Source organism: Megachile rotundata, chromosome 6 (assembly GCF_050947335.1).
Source record: "Megachile rotundata isolate GNS110a chromosome 6, iyMegRotu1, whole genome shotgun sequence".
NCBI lineage: Eukaryota > Metazoa > Arthropoda > Insecta > Hymenoptera > Megachilidae > Megachile > Megachile rotundata.
The window spans coordinates 6435362-6457284 of record NC_134988.1 but is presented as its reverse complement, the minus strand read 5'-3'; the positions used below and the strand labels follow the sequence as shown (position 1 = coordinate 6457284).

The window sequence follows — 21923 nt, the reverse complement described above, 5'->3', positions numbered from 1 at the left end:
ACTCTGTAACCTACTAATATCCACAATGGGTGTAAACTTGTAAACTAAACAAGTTATTATAAAATAATTCAGTAACAGAGTTGTCAAAATTATAATCTGTAACTCCTTTCTGTAAGGCCCAGCTTTTCTTCGAGAAAACTATGAGTATCGAATGATGTTGTTAGATGTAAGTATTGAATAGTCGTGTGGAAAGATTATGAAAACGCGAGTAAGTCGACCTAATGTAAAACTAACGTTGCGGTATAGATTATCTAACCAGGTCTTCTTGAAGGTTCAATGGCGCACAATACCTACGCGTAATCCTGGGCAGGTGGCCAGATGGTTTTCAACCGGGGCAAAAGGGGTTGAGCCGATTTCGCGATTAGGCACGTTTCACACGACCAGTCTTTCGTTGTTACAGGGATTATCGCGAGAAGTGACCCAGAATTGCGAGCCTTCTTCATTGCTCAACGATGCGGCGTAAAAATTTTTGAAACCACCCCTTTGTCCCTTTCACCCTTTGAAGCATTTCGATGTCACAGCCCTGATCCCTTTTTCTAGAAAATTGTGCCACTAACTGCGATTGTATCGCGTCCTTTTTCAAATGAAATATAGAAGCCCTTTATTTTTTTGAGTTACGGTGTATCTGTGACGCTTGAACTATGAAAGTAAATATTTATCCACCTTTCGGTGCTTTGAAAGATAACTGGAAATATTTATACAGTATATCTTTTATTGCTACCGTATTTTATTGTTTGGCTGTCCTACATAGGTTAATCAATAATTCAGAGTCACGTTTTATATTTTATTTACCGGATTGATGTTATTTTTGAAAACTACCTCTGACTTCAACATTTTTTAAACCGCTTTTCGCAAAGTCACTGACTGCAAAATATAATATAATGGCTTCATTGTTGCATTACAGTCAAGGCAAGGCACAGTAATGTGAAGTGTAATCAATGTAAAATACAATATAGTGGCCTCATGATGCTACACAGTGGCTGTGCAATACACTGCGGTGGCCTCATGAAAATAATATAATGATGTTACGACGCAATATAATAACTTGTCTACTCAATACGATAGTTCACCAACACAATACAAAACAGTATGGCACACAGTGCTTCACAATGATTTTAAAATACAGTATAGATTACAACAAGTGCCTCACGATGCAATATAACGACTTCGAGACACAATAAGTTGACCTGACAATACAATACAGTGGTTTTGCAGTGCAGTATATTCTTTCCCTAATGTTTGGCAGTTTATGATGCTACACAGTGTTACATAATGAACTCTATATTTAGTATAACACAATACTGGAGTTACACAATGTAACATAATGAACTCTATATTTAGTATAACACAATACTGGAGTTACACAATGTAACATAATGACCTCACAGTGTAATACAGCGACTGTACAGCGTAATACGGTAGCCTCATGACATAATAGAGTGACCTCATGACACAATACAGTGGCCTCATGCCATAGTAAGTGACCTTACGGTGCAATACAATAGCTTCATTATGTTTTCGAGTGGTTTGATAACACAACATATTTGAATACACTGCATAAAGCTGTGTCATGGTTTTAAGATGCAATACTGCGAAAAACATCGGCCTCACAATGCAACATAGTGACCTCAAAGTGCAATATAACGAGATTACAGTGGAATACAAAGACACTGAAATGCAAAATGGCAGTTTTATTGGAGGAAAGAATGTCCTCACAATGTAAAATAGTGGCCTCACGGTGCATAAAAGTGTATCTTGTAAACTTAATTTGATTTGGAATCGTCTGAAGGACGTTATCGATTAATTTCTCGATTTCCTCGAAGTCGATACGGAAAGTGGAGCAGTTGCCGGCATCTTTAAGTCGATTATAAGCCTGGTCGTCGGATTCAGAGCACCTCGGCCTTCCTCATTGTATCGAGCACAATGTAAAAAAAAAGGGAAAAAGCGAACGGATAAGGTGACCGTCAAGAAATTCGAGTCCGTGCTCTTTTTGCGCCATCAGCCAACGAACTGGACCTTTTTTTCGAAAGAACCTCCTTAAGCATTCTTCGTGAAGCACGCAACAGGAAGCCAGAGCGTGAACGAAGGAGCAGGGCGGAGCCGGAGAAGAAGCATCAACCCTTTACGATGACAAAAGACTTTTCCAATCTTCGTTTAATCGGCCAGTTGTATAGGTTTTTTTTTTATCGCGAGGCCTTGTATCGCAGCGTGGAAACGGGAAGAGTAGGCGTACGATCGCTTCCGGATATTCGCCTGCAAATTTCAGTGAACGATACCGGAAGGGATTTATGTTTGCTGGTTATTTGATGTTTTTCTAGTGGTAGAGTGGACTTGCGCTTTTGAGAGTTTGATGCATGGCGATATAATGAGGGGAATTGGAATAATTGAGTGCAACATAGAGCTCGTTTGATTTAAGAAAACAATAGTTTTGTTACATTGTCTTCAATTTTTTGTGGCATTTGTGATGCGTATATGAGGCATCTATGAGGCATTTATGACGCATTTATGAAGCATCTATGAGGCATCTTTTTTGAGGCACTTGAATATCTATGCGAATTTGAAACTTTTAATTTTTCTTTTTTCAAATTCTTTAAATTTCAAATCCCTAAACTGCCATAATTTCCAAAATTTTCGAAATTTGCTAAATTGTTAAAATATTTCGAAATTGCCTAAATTGTTAAAGTTTCCTGAAGTCCCTAAACTTCCTAGATTTCCTAAATTTCCTAAAATTCCTAAAATTCCTAAAATTCCTAAAATTCCTAAAATTCCTAAAATTCCTAAAATTCCTAAAATTCCTAAATTTCTTAAATAAAAAAATTACCAACTATATAAATTCCTTAAAATTCCCAAATCCACAAATTTTCAAATTCGTTAACAAGTGAAAGATTATTACTCCGAAAATTTACCAAATAAATTTGCCATTTTCCCTAGGGAAATCTACTCCACGTTCGCCACAGTATTATCAAAGAAAATAGAAGACGCAGTGATTTCTCATTTTATTGGAATGGAGGTCAAAGCTCTACCGTCAAGTATTTCCGAGGATGTTTGAAGATGTGGTAGCTAAAATCTACAAACTGAGAGCTTTAAAAATATGCGTTGTGTAAACACACTCTTCAGATCTGCTACCACTCGACACAATAAACTAATCCACTGGGTTAAAGGTTTTTAAGATGAAACAGATTCCTTATGCTGATGCTGTTCAACAAGTCTAAATTTAAAAAATATATTGCACTTTAAACAATTTATAATTTAAATTTAAATTTCTCGATTAAATTATAAATCAAACAATATGTATTTTATATTTCAAATTTTAATTGTAAATTACAAAATAATTTTAGATTTAAAATTTTCACCGTAAAATAGAAAATATTTTAATTAAGTCAAAAGTTTTGAAAATTAGAGAATATTTTATTAAAATTGAAAATTTCCAAATTTCTCAATTTTCCATAACTATATTTCCAGATTTTTCAATTTGTAATCTAAATATATAAATTTTTAAATTTCTGATTTCCAAATGTCTAAATTTCCAATTTTCTAAACCACTGACCTCTAAATTCCCAAACACCTTAATCTACAATTTGATATCTAACACACTAAATTTAAAAACCACCAAACACTTAAATCTTCAAATTCCTCTCTCCCTCCCACACCCCGTCCCATCCCTGTCCGTGATCTACTCTCAGGGCACCATCCCTGCCCAGCGTAGTTCCAGTTGCTACAAATCGTTTCCTCCACGCGTACATTACCGTACATATCCCACAGTACTATCAGAGCGTAGAAGACGAAGAGAAGCACGTTCTCACTGGAAGCACCGAAGCAGAAGGCGCCGCCGGCACGTCGTTACTCTTCCTAATAGATCGGCGGGAGTAGTTATTGTGTCGGTCGTTACTTCGAGGATCTTTTTTCTTTCCGATCGTCAAAGAGAAGAAAAAGAGCAACGATAGAGAGACAGAGTACCAGGAACCTCGACAAAGGGCCTAGAGCCGGCGGAGCTACCGGAGGTGATCCAAAACCAAGGATGAGTCTCGTGCTCTCAAATGCGAGCATGTTGCCAAGGACCGAGTCGTTGGTGAATCGAATTATCCACGGTTGGGTTGAACCATGGGTCCTCTTCCAGGGACCAGTGGACCCGAAAAGGATTTCGGTGAATGAGCCTCACTTTGACGGTTGTTGTCGCACCGGGCCACGTAATGGATGCACGTCCATTGAGAACGCCACGTCAAAACGCGTAACATAATATCAGGGACCACGGGAGCAAGAGCCCATGTCTAATGGAATTTATTAGAGACGAAACCCATCGTTCTTACGGAGAGTACCTGAAGAAGGTACCCTTCTTTCTTTCGGTTTCGTGTGGCGCGAGTACTAGAATGGAGAGGATCGGCAGGATCTGTCGGCCTCTTGTTACCGACGACGATTAGCCAACACGTGGAGACACGCTTTGTGCGAGTCAAGGGTGTGGCGAGATGGATTAACAGCTTGATTTTTGAGGAAAGTCCTTGCGAACGTTGGAATAACGGGCGATATTAGGTTCGATTTGACAACGAAGTGGGTGGAACACATGTATGGGAGATAATACTATACATGATACTACATATGCAAGGTTTGTGGAAATATATACCACATTCGATACGTGGTAAAATAACCAGTGGTTATTCAATGCTTGATAATACAATTAGTAATAATAAAATGCATGGTAGTAGTTGAAACATGTGGTATAACTTGTAATAGTACATATATGTGATAATGCTTCACATGATGAGTCAATGATTGGTTATTCAATACGTGGTAATACAATATGTGAGGACACCACGCGTGGTAATTCAATATGTAATTGATACTACGCGTGGTAACTCAGCGCTTGATAATTTAATACGTGGTAATATAATATGTAAGGACACCACGCGTGGTAATTTAACATGTAAGTGATACTACGCGTGGTAACTCAACATTTGGCAATTCAATACGTAGCAATACAACGCGTGGTAATTCGATACGTAATTATACAATGCGAGGTAATTCGATACATAATAATACAACACGTGGTAATTCAATACGTAGTAATATAACCAGTGATAATTCGACTCGTGGTAATATCACGCGTGGTAATGTAATTCATGGTAATTCGACACGTGATAATTCAACGCGTGGTAATTCAACGCTTGGTGGTATAATGCATGGTAATTCGAAGCGTGGTAATTTGACGCACGATAATACGATGCGTGCTAATTCAACGAGTGGTAAAACAACGCTTGGTAATTCCCTACGTGGTAATATAATCAGTGATAACTTGACACGTGGTAATGTAATTCATGGTAATTCGACATGTGATAATTCAACGCGTGGTAATTCAGCGCTTGGTGGTATAATGCATGGTAATTCGAAGCGTGGTAATTTGACGCATGATGATACGGTGCGTGCTAATTCAACGAGTGGTAAAACAACGCTTGGTAATTCCCTACGTGGTAATACCACGCGTGGTAATGTAACTCATGGTAATTCGACACGTGATAATTTAACGCGTGGTAATTCAACGCTTGGTGGTATAATGCATGGTAATTCGAAGCGTGGTAATTCGACGCATGATAATACGATGCGTGCTAATTCAACGAGTGGTAAAACAACGCTTGGTAATTCCCTACGTGGTAATATAATCAGTGATAACTTGACACGTGGTAATACCACGCGTGGTAATGTAACTCATGGTAATTCGACGCGTGATGATATAACACGTAGTAATTCAACGCTTGGTAATTCGACACGTGGTAATTCAATACGCGAATTACCTAAACTTGCCATATCAAATAATGCGTGATGAAACACATGGTAACCCAACTCTTGGTAATAAATTGATAGTCCTCTTTCGTTAATAACTCAAAAACGAAGCCTCGTAGAGCATTTTCGCAAAGGAAAAAATTGTTCAGAGTCATCTAAGCTACCACCCCGTACCAACTGTTACCCTACTTATCGTACATACTCTACATAATCCATGATAATGCAACAATTCAACGCATGGTAATACAATGCGTATCGATACGGCACATCGCTCAAGGGTTAAATGTACCGAATGTATAAAGAACGTTGGAATAAAATGGCAAAGCGGTCGATGTTGTGACCCCACAGTATCGGACAGAATCGAATAAAATCGACGGGATGGCCGAATTAATTTTTTCCATCGAATCGTGGGACCGTGTTAAATCGTTCAGAAGTAAAACGTGGACCGGAGGAACATCGTACAGCAACGTTTACTGCCATTCCAAAGGGGAGCAGCAAACGATTCGAAGCCCTAGTCACGTATCGGTGGGGCAGAATCGACGTATTTTTGAGAGCGGAACGGAGAAAATGGACACAAGGGTTAGTCAGTCTCGTGTCTGGGATTAGCTTTCGAACCGGAACGAATTAATACTATATCGGACGATGGGAAAAATATTCAGACCCTGTGAATTTCTAACTCCGAAACGAATGAACGTAATAGGGACACGGAATAGTGCGATCTTCTTTTTATGATAAACGATACGAAAGCGTGATGTTGGTGCATTTTTATACCCCGGAATAATGAAGGGAGGGCTCGTGATAATTAAGGAAAATAGAGTATGACCAAAACCGCCATAAAATTGTAATGTGGAATATGGAGGTAATTTTCGCGTCAGCGTCTGTTATATTTTTTTAACGTAACAGTTATATTTATTTATAACAAAATATTTTAAGAAATCAGAAAATAATAATAAGAAATTAGAAAATTAGTAGAATAGATTCCTTTTTATCCGAAGAGTATTTTAATTCAGCATGCCAGCCGCCAGGTGACGCTACTGTGACTGTTTCAATGGCGAGTTTTATAACCTAAAAGTAAACTTCAAATTCAAGTTAATAATTTAATATTAGTACATTAAGATTAAAGATTTGACTTTGTTAAATATTATTCTTTCTGTTGGTACAACTACAGAAACAAATATTGAAGAAGCGGTAAATTAATAACGAAGTATGTCAAACTACACTACAGACTTTACTTAACGTTTAATATTTTCTGTATCTTTATACTGGTTGTTATTTTTATTAGGATGTGTGTATAAAATTTGATAATTAATAAATGTAGTAATTTCAAATGTAATAGTTTATTGTTTATATAATACACATGCAGATGGTCTAAGGCCTTTATGATATGTTTGTGCCCACATACAAAAAGAGGGTAAAGTTCAAATAACTTATGAAGTTTAATATTAAACAAGTAAACGTTCAAACGATGAGCAAAATGAACTACAATCGGCACCCATGAATTTTGCAAAATTCAGAAATATATATCGCGAAATTAATCAGTGTCAAATACAATTTTATTTGAAACTACGAACTTGTTAAATAAATAAGCCAACGAAATGTTTCACCCAGCGTAGAATTGTAGGTCAAAGAAGTTTCCTTTCATATTTGGAGGCGCACCGAGAGACAGCCATTCGAAAACGAATAAAACGTCGAATAAACGTGAATAGCCGTAAATTTTCGAGGCAACCGATCAAAGTCGATCAAAGTTTCGAACTACGGCTAGGAAAAGTTCCAGAAGTGCTCCCTATAAAAAGGCGAAATCGACGCGTAACGACTGGAAACGTGCTACCGGAAGGGCTTCTGGCACAGGATGTGAATTATATCCTGGCTCGTGGTGAGATAATTACGTTCCTCGAGATAGCGGGACGAGCACGCAGCGCCTGTGAAAATATTATCGAATGAATACGCGTTATTTCCGTGCCTTCGTTTTTATCTGCCAAGACAAAATGTGCATGATGGCCCACGTCAAAGGCGGTCCTCTGCGATCGAGGTGCAGGATGTAGGCTAACGAGGGTGCTTGGCTTCTTTAGGGAAAATGCTGGAAAAGGAAGAGATATTGTTGTTGGTTCTGGGTCGAGAACTTGGGTGACACAGTTGATAGGGTGGAATTTAGGAATTTTTGTAAGTTTGTTTATTTTAATATTTTTGAATTTGGGGATTTTTGAGATTTGACGAGGTAGGAGTTTAGGAATTTGTGATTTAGTGATTTGAGGACTTGGGATTTGGGGAATTTGGGATTTGGGGAATTTGGGATTTGGGGAATTTGGGATTTGGGGAATTTGGGATTTGGGGAATTTGGGATTTGAGGACTTGGGATTTGGGGAATTTGGGGAATTTGGGATTTGGCATATTTGGAATTTGGGGAATTTGGGATTTGGCATATTTGGAATTTGGGAGATTTGGAACTTGGGAGGTTTGGAACTTGGGAGGTTTGGAACTTGGGAGGTTTGGAACTTGGGAGGTTTGGAACTTGGGAGGTTTGGAACTTAGGAGGTTTGGAACTTGGGAGGTTTGGAACTTGGGAGGTTTAGAACTTGGGAATTTGGGATTTGAAGATTGTGAGATTCGGGGAATTTGGAATTGGGAACTATGAGATTTGGGGACTTAGGATTTGGGGAATTTGGGATTTTGAATATTTAGAATTTGGGGATTTTGAAATTTGAACACTTGGGATTTGGGGAATTCGGAAATATAGGACTCTGGAAATTTGATAATGTGAGGAAATGGAAAATTCTGTAGGCCATATTTGAGGCCACCATCTGACCATAATTGTATATACACAATTGTCTACTAATAATAGTATTATTATATAATAGTATTATTATTAGTAGACAATTGTTTACTATTAGTGTATACTACAGACAATGTATATACTTTATATGTATACTATCAACATATATATGTATAGTTCATATCAGACACTGCTGTACCTGATATTAGAGTACCAATATGTACCTCTCTATATAATACATCATTTGAAGCCATCATCTGATAGCTATATGTACATACAATCAATGTATTACATACATAAAATCAAGGTATAATATACATAATATATATAATTTCTACTAAAATAAAGTGTGTATAGGTTTATACGACGTTACATCTGAAACCTCGGTCCGATACCAGTGCCTCACGAACGCGAGTCCCTCGAACGTGTTATGGTGGTTGGTTTGCTGACGTCAGAGGAAAATCTTGAAAAATGGTGGGGCGTTTAGTCGGCCGGGGAGGCTAGACGAAGGAGAGAATACAGGGCCGGTGATGGACGAAACGATTTTAATTGGAAGCCGGAGGAGGGAGAAGGTTGGTGCGGCGTAGCCTGGACGAAGCTCCAGATAGGGTGAGGTGAAGCATGGCGGGGCTATGGACGGTTAGGGAATGGTAGGGTGGCGATAGCGGCGATATGGTGGTTCTTTACCCTCCAGCCACGTTCTTTCGTTCCCTTTTACCCTCGGTACGTACATTTTCGCGCGTGTACGTACACCGCGCCGCTCTAAATACGGCACATGCACCAACACCTAACCGCCCTCACGATACGATCGAGCCGTCACTTTTCTTTTCTCCTGATTCTCTCCTCGTGGACGTAAGGCTGCCTCAAACTGAGCGGAATGGCGTCGCGGCTCGTCTGGTCGGTTTTTCAACGGACAAAGTGGAAAGTCCGCTACCTCTGGCAGACTTAGCTGCCGCCGGGAAAGAGCTTACTTAATTCGTTTCCCATTAGAATCTACGTGGCTCGGAAAATAAAGAGGCTACGAAACGGCCACGAAATGGAAAGAGTCTTCAAAATGCGTTCTACCGTGTTTTCTTTCTCTTCAAATATCGTAAAAACTAAACTTAGCATCCTTTATTAAAATTAAAAACAATACCACTGTGAGACAGTCGCAAAACCAGTTTGAGGCCATCCTGACATCAATGTGAGGTTTGTATGAGACCTACATAAGGACACAAGTTTTGCACAGGGTTGTGAGTCCAGTGGGCAACCACTGTGAGGCAAAGATAAACTTCAACCAATGGATAGCCACTATACGATAAATATAAGTTTGACTTCTGTCAATGTGAGGCCCACAATGTGAGGCAGCTACTATACGAAAAAACAGGAGCTTGACGTTAATGAAATGTTACTGGTGAGTGACTTTAAAAAAAATATGATCTGGACGTATGGTAATGTAAATGTAGTGAACAGACAATAAATGAAAAGTATGAGTTCAACCGGCATCAACGTGAGGTCAACAGGCAGCCTTCATAAAACATACAAGAGTTCAGGTGCCGTGAGAGGCCAGTGAGCAACCACTATAAGACAAATATGTCTTTGATGAATGCAATGTAAGGTTAGTATGAGGCCAACATAAAACAAATGTAGCGTCATCTTGAGGTCGAAGTGCAACAATAGTGTGATGTTCATGTAGCGTTCGCATGAGGTCAACAGCTTATTATAATTAATCAATTATTTTATCAAGATTTCCATAATAATTATACGACATGTAACATATTTAATAGGCAAATGCCACAAAGTAAAGAATTTAAGAAGGAAAATACAAGTGATGCTATGTATTCGCAGGTGCCGCCACCTATGCTGCAAACCACCGTTCATCACGTTAAAACTTCTATTCCAAATATGATTTTTGGTCGGAATTTAGCAGCTATAAATAGCTTAACGCGTTAACTACCACGGAGGATCATCGATAACCCATTTTCTAGCGGCGCCAGAGGGGTCATCGGTAACCGGTGTTATCGAACTCAATTAAAACGTCGATACTTGTAATCTCCTCAACAAAATTGATATTCTGATAATAATGTAAAACGATATTAACTCCGATAACAGTTGCGTACATAAATAAAACCGAATAATTCTGTTTTCGTGCGAGTTCATCGACGGTGTTCCTTTTTTCAACGAGCAAACGAGATGGAACAGATAAACGATTGCCCTCTCGGTAATAACTCGCTTAACTCGACCGATAATGTCCGAAGATGAAAAAAATGAAGTTCATTTGCCGGAATATAAGCAGCCAACGAAGAAGCACGCAGCACAATGGTAATCGAATGATATATCCTCCCATTGATGCCGGGGAAAAAGCGGCAAGAATCTCCACGGGGAAATGGGGCAGAGCTTAATTCGTTTCCTATTAGAATTTATGTGCTGTGCCCGCCAGTCCTACGGCGGAAGAGGCAACGAAAAGCCGGTCGTTCTTCAAGATCGGCTCTTCGGGAACACACGTACACTCGAGTGGACTTCTAAGTCGAGAAGTTTGATAGGAACGTACAGAATTCTCTTCTGTACTGCCACTTTCCCCTTCGAATTTAAGGGTAACTTGGATTTAGGAAAGTGGTAAGGGTGTAAGGGTACTTCAAATCGCTTGGGTCGCATTCGGAAAAATTCGGAGGAGCTCGGAACGTACTCGGCCCGTCGATATTAAATTTTTCGTCATTTTCAAGTTTTTAGTTTTATGTTTTTGAGTGTGGAAATTCTTGAGTTATGAAGATTGCAAGGTTCTACATTTTTCAATATTTATTTTTGCAAATTTTGTAGGTTTTCAAGGTTTTAATTTTCGAGTTCGAAATTTTCAAAGGTAATGAATTTTTATATATTTATATTGGCAGGTTCTACAATTTTTTAATGGCTCAAACTGTCAAGATACAAGTTTCCAAATATTTATAATCTTAAATTTTTATATTTTTCAAATTTCCAAATTTTCCAAACCTCCAAATCTCAAATTTCCCAAATTCCCCAAATTCCCCAAATTCCCCAAATTCCCCAAATCCCAAATTCCTCAAATCTCAAATTCTTCAAACCCCAAATTCCCCAATTCCAAATTCCACAAATTCCCAAAATCCCAAATTCCCCAATTCCCCAATTCCAAATTCCCCAATTCCAAATTCCCCAATTCCAAATTCCCCAATTCCAAATTCCCCAATTCCAAATTCCCCAATTCCAAATTCCCCAATTCCAAATTCCCCAATTCCAAATTCCCCAAATTTCCAAATTCTCCAAATCCCCCAAATCCCAAATTCCCCAAATTCCCCAAATCCCAGATTCCCAAAATCCCTAACTCCCGAATTCCCCAAATCCCAGATTCCCAAAATCCCAAATTTCTCAAATCCCCAATTCCCCAAATCCCAAATTCCCCAAATCTCAAATTCCCCAAATTCCCCAAATCCCAAATTGCCCAAATCCCAAATTCCCCAAATCCCAAATTCCCCGAATCCCAATTCCCCAAATCCCAAATTCCCCGAATCCCAATTCCCCAAATCCCAATTCCTCAAATCCCAGATTCCCAAAATCCTAGATTCCCATATCCCAAATTCCCCAAATCCCCCAAATCTCCCAAATCCCTCAAATCCTCCAAATCCCAAATTCCCCAAATTCCTTAAATCCCAAATTCTCTAAATCTCAAATTCCCTAAATCCCAAACTCCCCAAATCCCAAATTCAAAATTTCTACTTCTATGTTTTCATTCACATGAACATATATGCTTCCTAACGTTTCAATCACCTAACATAAGCGTCTTCGTGAAACGTGTGTCTCTGGTTTGAAAGTGTTATCGTTTCTTCGCCGTTTCCATTTTCCTCGTCACCGTGCATTATTCTGCTCTTCCTCTCCCCACTTATCCGCGCCTCCCCGCGCAAGGCGTGCAGAAAAAATATATAGCCGTGGTAGTTGCACGCTCAACTGCCATTTATGACCGATTAACGTCGATTAAAATCTAGTGACTCGTGAAATGGCGGCGTCGGTACTTTCTTCACCCCCGACCACCCTCATCTTTGTCTTTTCGTTCTTTTTGCTCGAACGCTCGCAGTATTGGCTCGCTCGATTGAATCGAGCTTCCCTCTCGCTGATTGGAGTTTGGTCAAACGAATCAAATTGTAGTTTTTTCTTTTCGCGGAAGGGTTCCACTTTTTTTTTGAGGACGGCGATTTATGCAAACATGCAAATTTTTGACGTTTTACGATTGCACTTTCGCTTCGCGATTTATGTTACGGACGACGAATACGAGGGGAATAACGGGACGCAGCAGCTTGCATGGTTTCGCGTTTTTACGCTGACTTTGGGGGCGTGTAACGGTGCGTGTGCTGTTGCTGTTCCGGGTATATGGCGTATGCTCGTGCTCCATCATCTCGAGTGTACTTCATGATGTTGTAAACGTGCCACGTTCGTTATGAAAGCGTTAGAACGTTAGGACACGTTAAACTTCACTGCCTCATAATATTTATGGCATGTGGAACTTCACTCTCAGCAAGTTTGGAGCAACGTGTCAAATTTTGGTGGAAAATTCAAAGCTTTTCTACGCAATTCCTGGATTAGTTAAATATCTCACGCTGATTGTGGTATGAGGCACCTGAGTGCATCAGCAATATTGTGATAATATATGAAATATTAGTTGTAAATGAAACGTGTCAAATTTCGGTGGAATATTCAAAGCTGCCTACACCTTTCTCAAATGAGTTTAGTGCCTCATACTAATGTTATGAGGCATCTGAGTTTGTTAACAATGGTAAAATAATATATTAAATATCAGTTACGACTGTAAAATAAAAACACCTGTAGTAAATTGCTTGTCTCATATTTCCTATGCCATTATGAGGCATTCGACTACATAAGTAATATGGCATGAGGCCGATATTAAGTTAGGAAATGTTTAACGTGACTGCTTCATAAAATTAATAAGAGAATATAGAACTGGATTTCATTGCGAATTTCGAGGTAATGTAATTTCTAAAGTTTCCATTTCCGTATTTCACCAAGAAGTTAAACTTTACTGCTCCATGCTAATTACAGTATGGGACGCTGGATTTTCAAAGAAATTTTGAGATAATATCAAACTTGATTCAATACTGTAAAGCTTCCTACATAACCTTCATCTAAAACGTGAAACGTAAGTGCTTCATAATAGCTACATTATGAGGTACATGAATACTTTAGTAATTCTGAAGACAATATATCAAACTCAAATCGAAAAATCATAACTTCCCTCCTAATATTTGTTCCACAAGTTAAATCCGAGGGCTTCTTATCATGACAGAAGTGAGGCACCTATTTTCTATAAAAACATCAAAATCACAACTCTAAATTGAAATATTTCTGACAGATCCTCATACAATACGCGAATCTCTGCCCACAATTCATCGGGAAACCCGTATCCAGACCAATAAGGCTTAAAAATTGAGCAGGCGCCAGCCACGAAAATTGTAGCCATTCCCGGAACCGCAATCCTCGTCGACCGAAACGAGCATCGGAATAATTAATGCCGACGAGTGTTTTCTAGCGGGCAGCCAGGTCGCAATAACGTGAGAAACTGAAACATGGCCACGCCAGTGGACGACTGGCATCTCGAAGAATCGACCGACCGGTTCCAGCGTTGGTTCGCGTGCGAAGAACGCTAATAAGGAGCCGACGACAGCTCCGATCATCTGGCCGTGTAAACTACATACGTGGACGGGAGCATCGTTGCGTTTCCAGGACTTGTTTCTTGCCCACGCGTTCGACCATTATCGCTGCCCGATCGCATCTGCGAGGATCGATTATAGGTGGGCGATTCGTGACGATACGTCATAATCTATACCCGTATACTTTTTCACGCTCGACGGCCAACAAGGTTTCTTCCGAGAAGTTGTTTTCTTTGTTGGAAGAAACTGCGTATATGTATGTATTATATTTGAAATGAAAATAGTGGCAACTTTTTTGAGGCCGATATATGGTTAGAGTCGAAGTGAGTGAAACGTGAGGCAATTCTGAGAGTAGCATTAAAATATTCTGGAAGTGCGATGTCAGCGTGAAACTATGAGGCTGCTGCAATACTGCAGTGAGGCAATCGTGTAGCCAGTGTGAGGCTGTTTGTGAAAGGAACACGATACTATTGTCAACATATGATGCCATTACTAAATTATTATGAAATCATTTGAAACTATCATGCGGCCATTATGAAGTTATCACGGAATTATTACAAGAACATTTATGAGGCTATTACGTACACTTGTCATCTTGCAATTACGAAAAGTTCTATGAGGCCGTTGTGAAGTCACCACGAAGTCATTGATGACGTTGACGTAAAACTACTATGAGGTCGTTGTGAAATTTCCACAATGAGAAATCTAGTCACTGTAAAAACTAACGTGAAACTATTGTACAACTATCATAGGCGGCTTCAAAACTAGCAAGGGACCATTATGACACCACAACGCATCGTTTTCAAGTTAAGTTGAAACTGAAGCGAAACTATTGCAAAACTGGCATAATACAATTGTCAAATTTATGTGAGATAAGTATAGAACAAATATGCTTTTATGAAACTAGCGTGAAGCCTTTGAAAAGTTATCGTGAAGCCACTGTAAAGCATGAATCACATGTCAAACTAGTATACTATCAATAAAAAAATGTATTTTTAATGTGCAATCCGTATGATGCCACTATGAGTCCAGCAAATATCGCAGTGAGGTCATCGCAACCTTAAACTGGGATCAAATATACATATGAGGTCTTCCATTTCCCTAATAAGGCCACGATTTTTTTGTTGCATACACTCTGAAACGTGAAAATAAAGTTCCATCGTATAATTCAACCAAATTATGTAAAATGTAACTGAATACTGGTAAGAAAATATTAAAAGCTTTATCATAAAATTTCCGAGAATATTACTGACATTTTCCAAAAAGGAGCAATAAATGATTCATTGCACGAACGGTTAGAATAACACTTTAACAATTTGAATTTTCCAAGTTAGTCGGGTCTTTCATGCACCCGCGGTGACCTGATTTCCCAGCTATTCCCGGCTCCTCCAATAACCCACGAATTTTCATATCCCATTACGCTTTCTAACAAAACAAACTCTCCAACAACCACCACATCCCTGTTACATACTCTTGTATTTATTCAGCGAAACATTAACCATTGTTCTAAAACTCGCCAAAGGTTACCAAGGCCCAGTAACGTATTAAATAACATTTCGCCAACGTTTACCTTTCGCCGGGCGTATTCGAAATTCAGAGAGGCCTTCGGAAGTTCTTCCGTGGTCACGTCACTGAATCACGGCTTTCTGCGCGAAGGTACTAACGACCCCGAGAGCGGAAGGGCTTTAGTTAATAGTTAGATTACGCTCTTAGATCCTGTATCACCGGATTACCGCCGGCCAATCACGGAACGGAGATATTACAACACGATAACACGCCAACGATTTCTATCGTCTGTTAATGGCACTCGACTTGTTAACACCCACCTGTTTCCGTTAATTAATTTCGCTCCGGAAGAAACGAGCCTGGCCGGAAATATAAAATATACATCGTGCAGAATTATTGGCATCAAAGAGGAATTATTTCGTCGGAAAAAGCCGGGCTAAAATAAATCCGCAAAGCCAAGGTTAAAATCGATGCAGTGGCCGTTTAGTCGGACCTGGAGGACGAGGGGAGACGAGCCTCGTAAAAGAAGGAAAATAAAGGAAGGAGATGAAGCAGAAACGGAAGCCAGAGGGTCCTCGACGGTTTCGGGGTAGAAATGGCGGGATGGGGCTACGGATTCTGCGTTTGGCAGATCGTGGATATTGGAAGGAGGCCTGACGAGGTCGTAGAAGACGATCTTAAGGTACCTGGTTCTGCTACTGAAATTTTGCACGAGCTTCGCAAAAAAAAAACGGATTTATGAGAGAATAAACTGCTTAATGCGACTCCATAACAGGAACACAGCGAAATGGCGTTTATAATACATAAATTTGAAACTTAAAGGTTATTATAACTGAATATAAAAACCACACCTCAATATTTTTAATCCAAAATGGTGAAACGTCGGCCTCAAACAGTCTCTACTTCAGAACTGTGTACAATTGTCCATCAATTACAATTAGCCAGAAATTTGAAGAATAAATATTATAATGATACGTGATTTCACAACAACGATACAGCGAGAAGTTACTTATGAGGCATCAATTTGAAGCTTGAAGTCCAATGAATTTAGTCTTGCACATCATTTGTCAAGATACATAATCTCAAATGATTAGTCGTCGGCTTCAAACAGCCCCTACGTGACCAATCACCTTAATTTAGCAACAAAAATCTTCCCTCGGAAATAGTTAAACGTGATTCCACGATAAAAACATTATGAAATGTCATCAACGATATATCAATTTAAAGCTTAAAGTATATTGAAAATAACCGTGTAAATTGTTTACCGATATATTTAGTGCAAAATGCATAGTCGTCGGCCTCAAGCAGTCATTACGCAGGAAGTGTAGGCAATTATGCATCTCTAGGTTCAAAGGATTTGATAATAAATATCCTATTCCTATCTATGGTGTGTTCATCCCCATTGACCTAACCTATCTCGTCTTTGAGTCACCTGTCTAACCATCGTACGTAGAGAAACCCCTGCTGCGACACAGTAATTGCCTCGTCGAACTTTCATCGGGTCACAGTGATCCACGATCGTACGTTGATGCATCAAGGAGCAGCTTCTCCCATCCGACAGTTAAGTTGGCAATTAGATTCCACAGAGGCAGGTCTGAGATAGACTTACGTGGTAACCGATAAACCGAGCGCGTGCCTCTAATGAGGAATCGGCAACCGCAGAATCGTTTCCCATGCAGCATATTCTGCATCAACGGTCGGCCTCATCTTTCGCTTGTTATTATCAGACGTTAATCCCGTCGGAGGGCCCGAGTAATTCAAGAAGCCCGCCCTCGTTACAATAGCATTTTAGCGGCCGGGGTTCGATAATAGAAACACGTTCGGAGGGGTGCCTGACGGCGAACGTGACGCCATGTCAATTCCGGAAGCGATGTTTTACGCTTTGCTGCTGCGGGCTATGGCACGAACGTGAGGAACACCATTTTCAAACTTGCGAATCGATTTGAGATAGAAAATTTTCCCCGGGAGAGATACGAATGCTGTGGTAATTAAATTCGGGGATTTGCGCAAAAAATTATATCCCGAACTTTCCTGTGTGAGGGATGCGGTATTTTAAATTATGAATCCATTTATGAAACGCAATCTTACTGAAGAACACTAGAAAATTTGGTTAATTAAATGTAAAGTAAAAATGGGAGATTTTATATCATATTTCCGGGAAATTTGAGAAGAGCAGAGGATTTAAATTCGGGGAATCAAACCTTATACGTGAGGCATGCAATACTCCAAATTATGAATACTTTTATAAAATTTTATTGCACACAAGAAAATTAACTCTGCGGTTCTAGAAATATGGAATTTTTAAAGATGAAAGTAGTGACAAATGGACATACATTCTAAGAATCAAATTCTGGACTTTCCTCTATGAGGCACTCAGTACTCCAAATTGTGAACTGATTTATGAAATGAATTTTTTTTAAAATACTCACAGAAGTGTACACTATTAAATGTGATTTCACAAGAACGTGTAATTTTCAAGGATATTGTGAGATTTATAAAAAAGAACATAGTTTTATTTATATCCCTGTTATGGTACATTCTCAAGTCACGATAAGTCAAGGTTTTTTCATTGCTATGTTAAATATCATGTTCTGGCAAGGGTTATATTGTCACGACACTGGATTTTCAAGGTACATTTAGCATAATTTTTAAAAATCAACTATGTGCAAGTATGATATGCCACGACAAAAGTTATGACTTTAACACAACATGGAGACACAATATCTACAAAATTGAATGACGTACTGACATTTTGATTCTTGAAGAAAAACATACACGTACAGTGTCACGACAGTCAAATGTAAAGATATGATAATTAAGAAACGTAACTATGATTTTTAAGCAGCAGCTGCACGTGAACATCCACGTCGCAGTGTCAATAGAGAGCAACAGCAAGAGCGATAGCAGTTGCAACCCCTGACTGAACCACGCGACGCCTTATTATGTAAATTTAATGACGTCGTCGATTCGATGCACGTCCGTTGGTTCCCATGCTCGCGATCGCGCGTGCGTGCGACTTAGCCTTAAGCTTTCCACCGGGAACACCTGATAAACCGTGCGGCATTTGGAAATGTCAGCTTGATAAACACCTTGGTAAACGCGTGCAGTTACAGAAAAAGAATACGTATCTTGGTTCTCGATGGACTAATTGCATACATTTAACTCGCGAAATACTTTTAAAGATTGTTATATGTTTGAAATGATTGTTCATGAAATTTGTTGCAGAAATTTAGACTCCATAAAAATCTGCAATTCAAATCTGTGGCGAATACCTCTCTTTATATTGCCAATTACTCCGTAACGATATAACGGGAAATACTATTAAAGAGATGTAATTTCAAGTTCTGTTTGCGATAATATTATTAAGTCGTAATAAATAAATCATCGGCTAAATTATATTCTCAGTTGCGTAATGTACACAATGAGTCACTGTTGCAATACCGAAACGAAAACAAATGCATTCTATTTAAAGTGATGCCATAACTCAAGTCGTGTCACGAATCGCGAAGGTGATTGATGACGGCGTCAGAATGATAAGATAAAAATATTTTTAGTGAAAAATTTGTTTGGTGGCCCTTTCGGTAGCCTATTTAAACAGGAACATTAATCATCCCTTTTGTGGGTAATCTTGGAAAACTCTTTCCAAAAAGCGTGTCACTCAGGGCGAAGCGAAAAAGAAAGATAGGAACAAATAACCCAGTTTGGAAATATATGCGAGAATTTGTTTATGGTAGCATAAAAGTTGCGAGAATAATCAAACGATAACAATTGCCGGCCAATTATAGCCCAAGCATCGTGGCGCGTAACAATGGCCCATTTACGTCCGCAATAGAGAAGTTGCTTTCATAAACATCTCGTCAACACCCCCGAATCACGAAAACATCGCGTTTCTATTTCTCCGTTGTATCCCTCCTGGTTAAAACGGAAGTCGCCCACCCCCCTTCATCACGGTGTTTTAAAACCGGTGAAAGTGTTGCTCCGGGAAAATCGATCCGTGCTCAAAATAGAGAGAGAGAGAGAGGCTTTTATCACGCGAACAGCAAGTTCGATCGTTGGATAAGAGGAGATTTCGTGGTGGTAATCGATACACGAGAGGTCTCGAGGCGCATGAATTTACACGGGGGATAAATTTAGCGTATAGTGATTTGCATGCACCATGGTGATAAGTGGTCGGGCAAAATGCATGTGGTTCGTCGGTGTTTTTCTTTTTCGTGTGACGTTACCGTTCGCGTTTTCTCTCGGCGATACTGCGACACAGTTCTGTCTGAAACGAGTTGATGCTCGAACAGGATAGATTAAAATAAAGTTGACGTATTCGAGCGTTTATTGCTGTTAATTAATTGTCGGCAGAACGAGTTGTGTTTTTACGATAAGAATAATTGGCCGATTTCGGAAGATAACGAGTCTGACGTGATTTCGTGACATAAAAGTATTTCAGAATGGCAATTATGGCGTATCAATTTAACGCTTGAAGTCTCGCCGATGTTTCTATATAAATGGCCCATCGATATTCTTAATACAGAACAATAAAGTGTACTCCATTGCAGGAAACAATAAAGTGTACACTATTAGGTTCCCTAACTTTTAATATGATTTTATAACTTGAATGACGCATACCAATTTAAAGCTTGACAAAATTACCTGTGTAAAGCATTGATTGTTTGCCACTCAAAATAGCTGCGGACTACAGAGAATAATTAGCAAATTGGAAACGCATAAAGTTCGACGTGGCAGCATAAAAGTACTTTGAACTAGAACTTATAATACATGAATCTGAACCTTAAAATTCAACAAAAATGACTATGTAAACCCCTCATTAATATTTCTCATACAAAATGTCACTACATAAAAATTTACATAAAACTATCATTGAAACGAATGAAGTCTAATACGATTTAATAAAGTGTCTAAATGATATTCGTGATGCATTAATTTAAAGCTTAAAGCTTAATACAAATGGTCACATGATCGTTTTCTTAATATATCTCGTTCAAAATAATTAGTTGCCGGCCTCAAGCTATAGATCTCTTACTATAGGTAGTAAGATTTATACATGGTTAGTTGGTATCTGACACGTTTTTATGACATATAATTACCGCTAAGTGGCACTTGCAGTACATCAATTTAAAGCTCAAAGTTTAAAGAAAATAACTACGTAAAGGTTCCATCAATATTCTTAACACAAAATGGCCGGTTCTTCGCTGGAATAAACAACGAATCAATTTACATATCGTCCATTAGCGGTATAATGTCTTACAGTTCTTTCTCATGTACAGGGTGGTTTAACAAATAGTTGCATTACCGAGCAACTGCATATTCTCTAAGGAATAATTAATCAAAATTGCATTAATTTTGACGTACAAGCGAAAATTGAATATTTGTTGATGTGCAATATTAAACTCTATGTTTTTTTACTCACTGATTCAAGGAAGAATCAGCCATTTTGTTCTTTTATTAGGCACTAAGTTTTAAACTTAGATATGCTATAACTGGTATTTTAATATATGTTTATGTCACGAAACTGTGTTTGAGTTTATACGTTTCAAAAGTTGCTATACGATCTGCAATAACGGCCGCCATTTTGTATCGAAATTATTTGAAAGGGTACAGTAATATTTGTCAGCGTTTGCCCTTCAAATTTATGTGCCACAAGTGTCATTTTATGGTACTTTTATGTCACGAAATTATGTCAGACTTCAATCAGTCAAAAAGGGTGTAGGTCATTGCCTAACGGTTACATGAAGCCAATAACCCATTTTACACAACGAATATCGATAGGGCATTTATATGGTAATTTTCACGAGACCTTAAGCTTCGAATTGATGTACCGTAAGTGGCATTTTAAGGTACTTTTATGTCATGAAATTATAGAAGACTTTAATCAGTCAAACAGGTTATATGCTATTGTTTAAAGTAACCGTTTCATGAGGCCGAAAACTCGCTGTTTTATGTAAAGAATATCGATGGAGCATTTATATGGTAATATTCAGGAGGCCTTAAACTTCAAATTAATGTATGGTAAGTGATATTTTGAAGCACTTTTATGTCATGAAATTGTACCAGACTTTAATCAGTCAAACAATATACCTGTTTACAGTAACGGTTGCATGAGGCCGATAATCCGTTACTTTATGCAAAAAATATCGGTGGAGCTTTTATGTGGTAACATTGAGGAAGCTTTAAGCTTCAAGTTGATGCACTGTAAGTAACATTTTGAAGCACTT

At 38.8% G+C, this 21923-nt stretch overlaps 1 protein-coding gene across 8 annotated transcripts in view; it reads right to left on the bottom strand.

Annotated features, from left to right (window-relative positions):
- The window catches only part of Ten-m (teneurin transmembrane protein Ten-m), a 748404-nt gene that overhangs the window by 33241 nt on the left and 693240 nt on the right, over positions 1 to 21923 (bottom strand). The window lies entirely within an intron of this gene.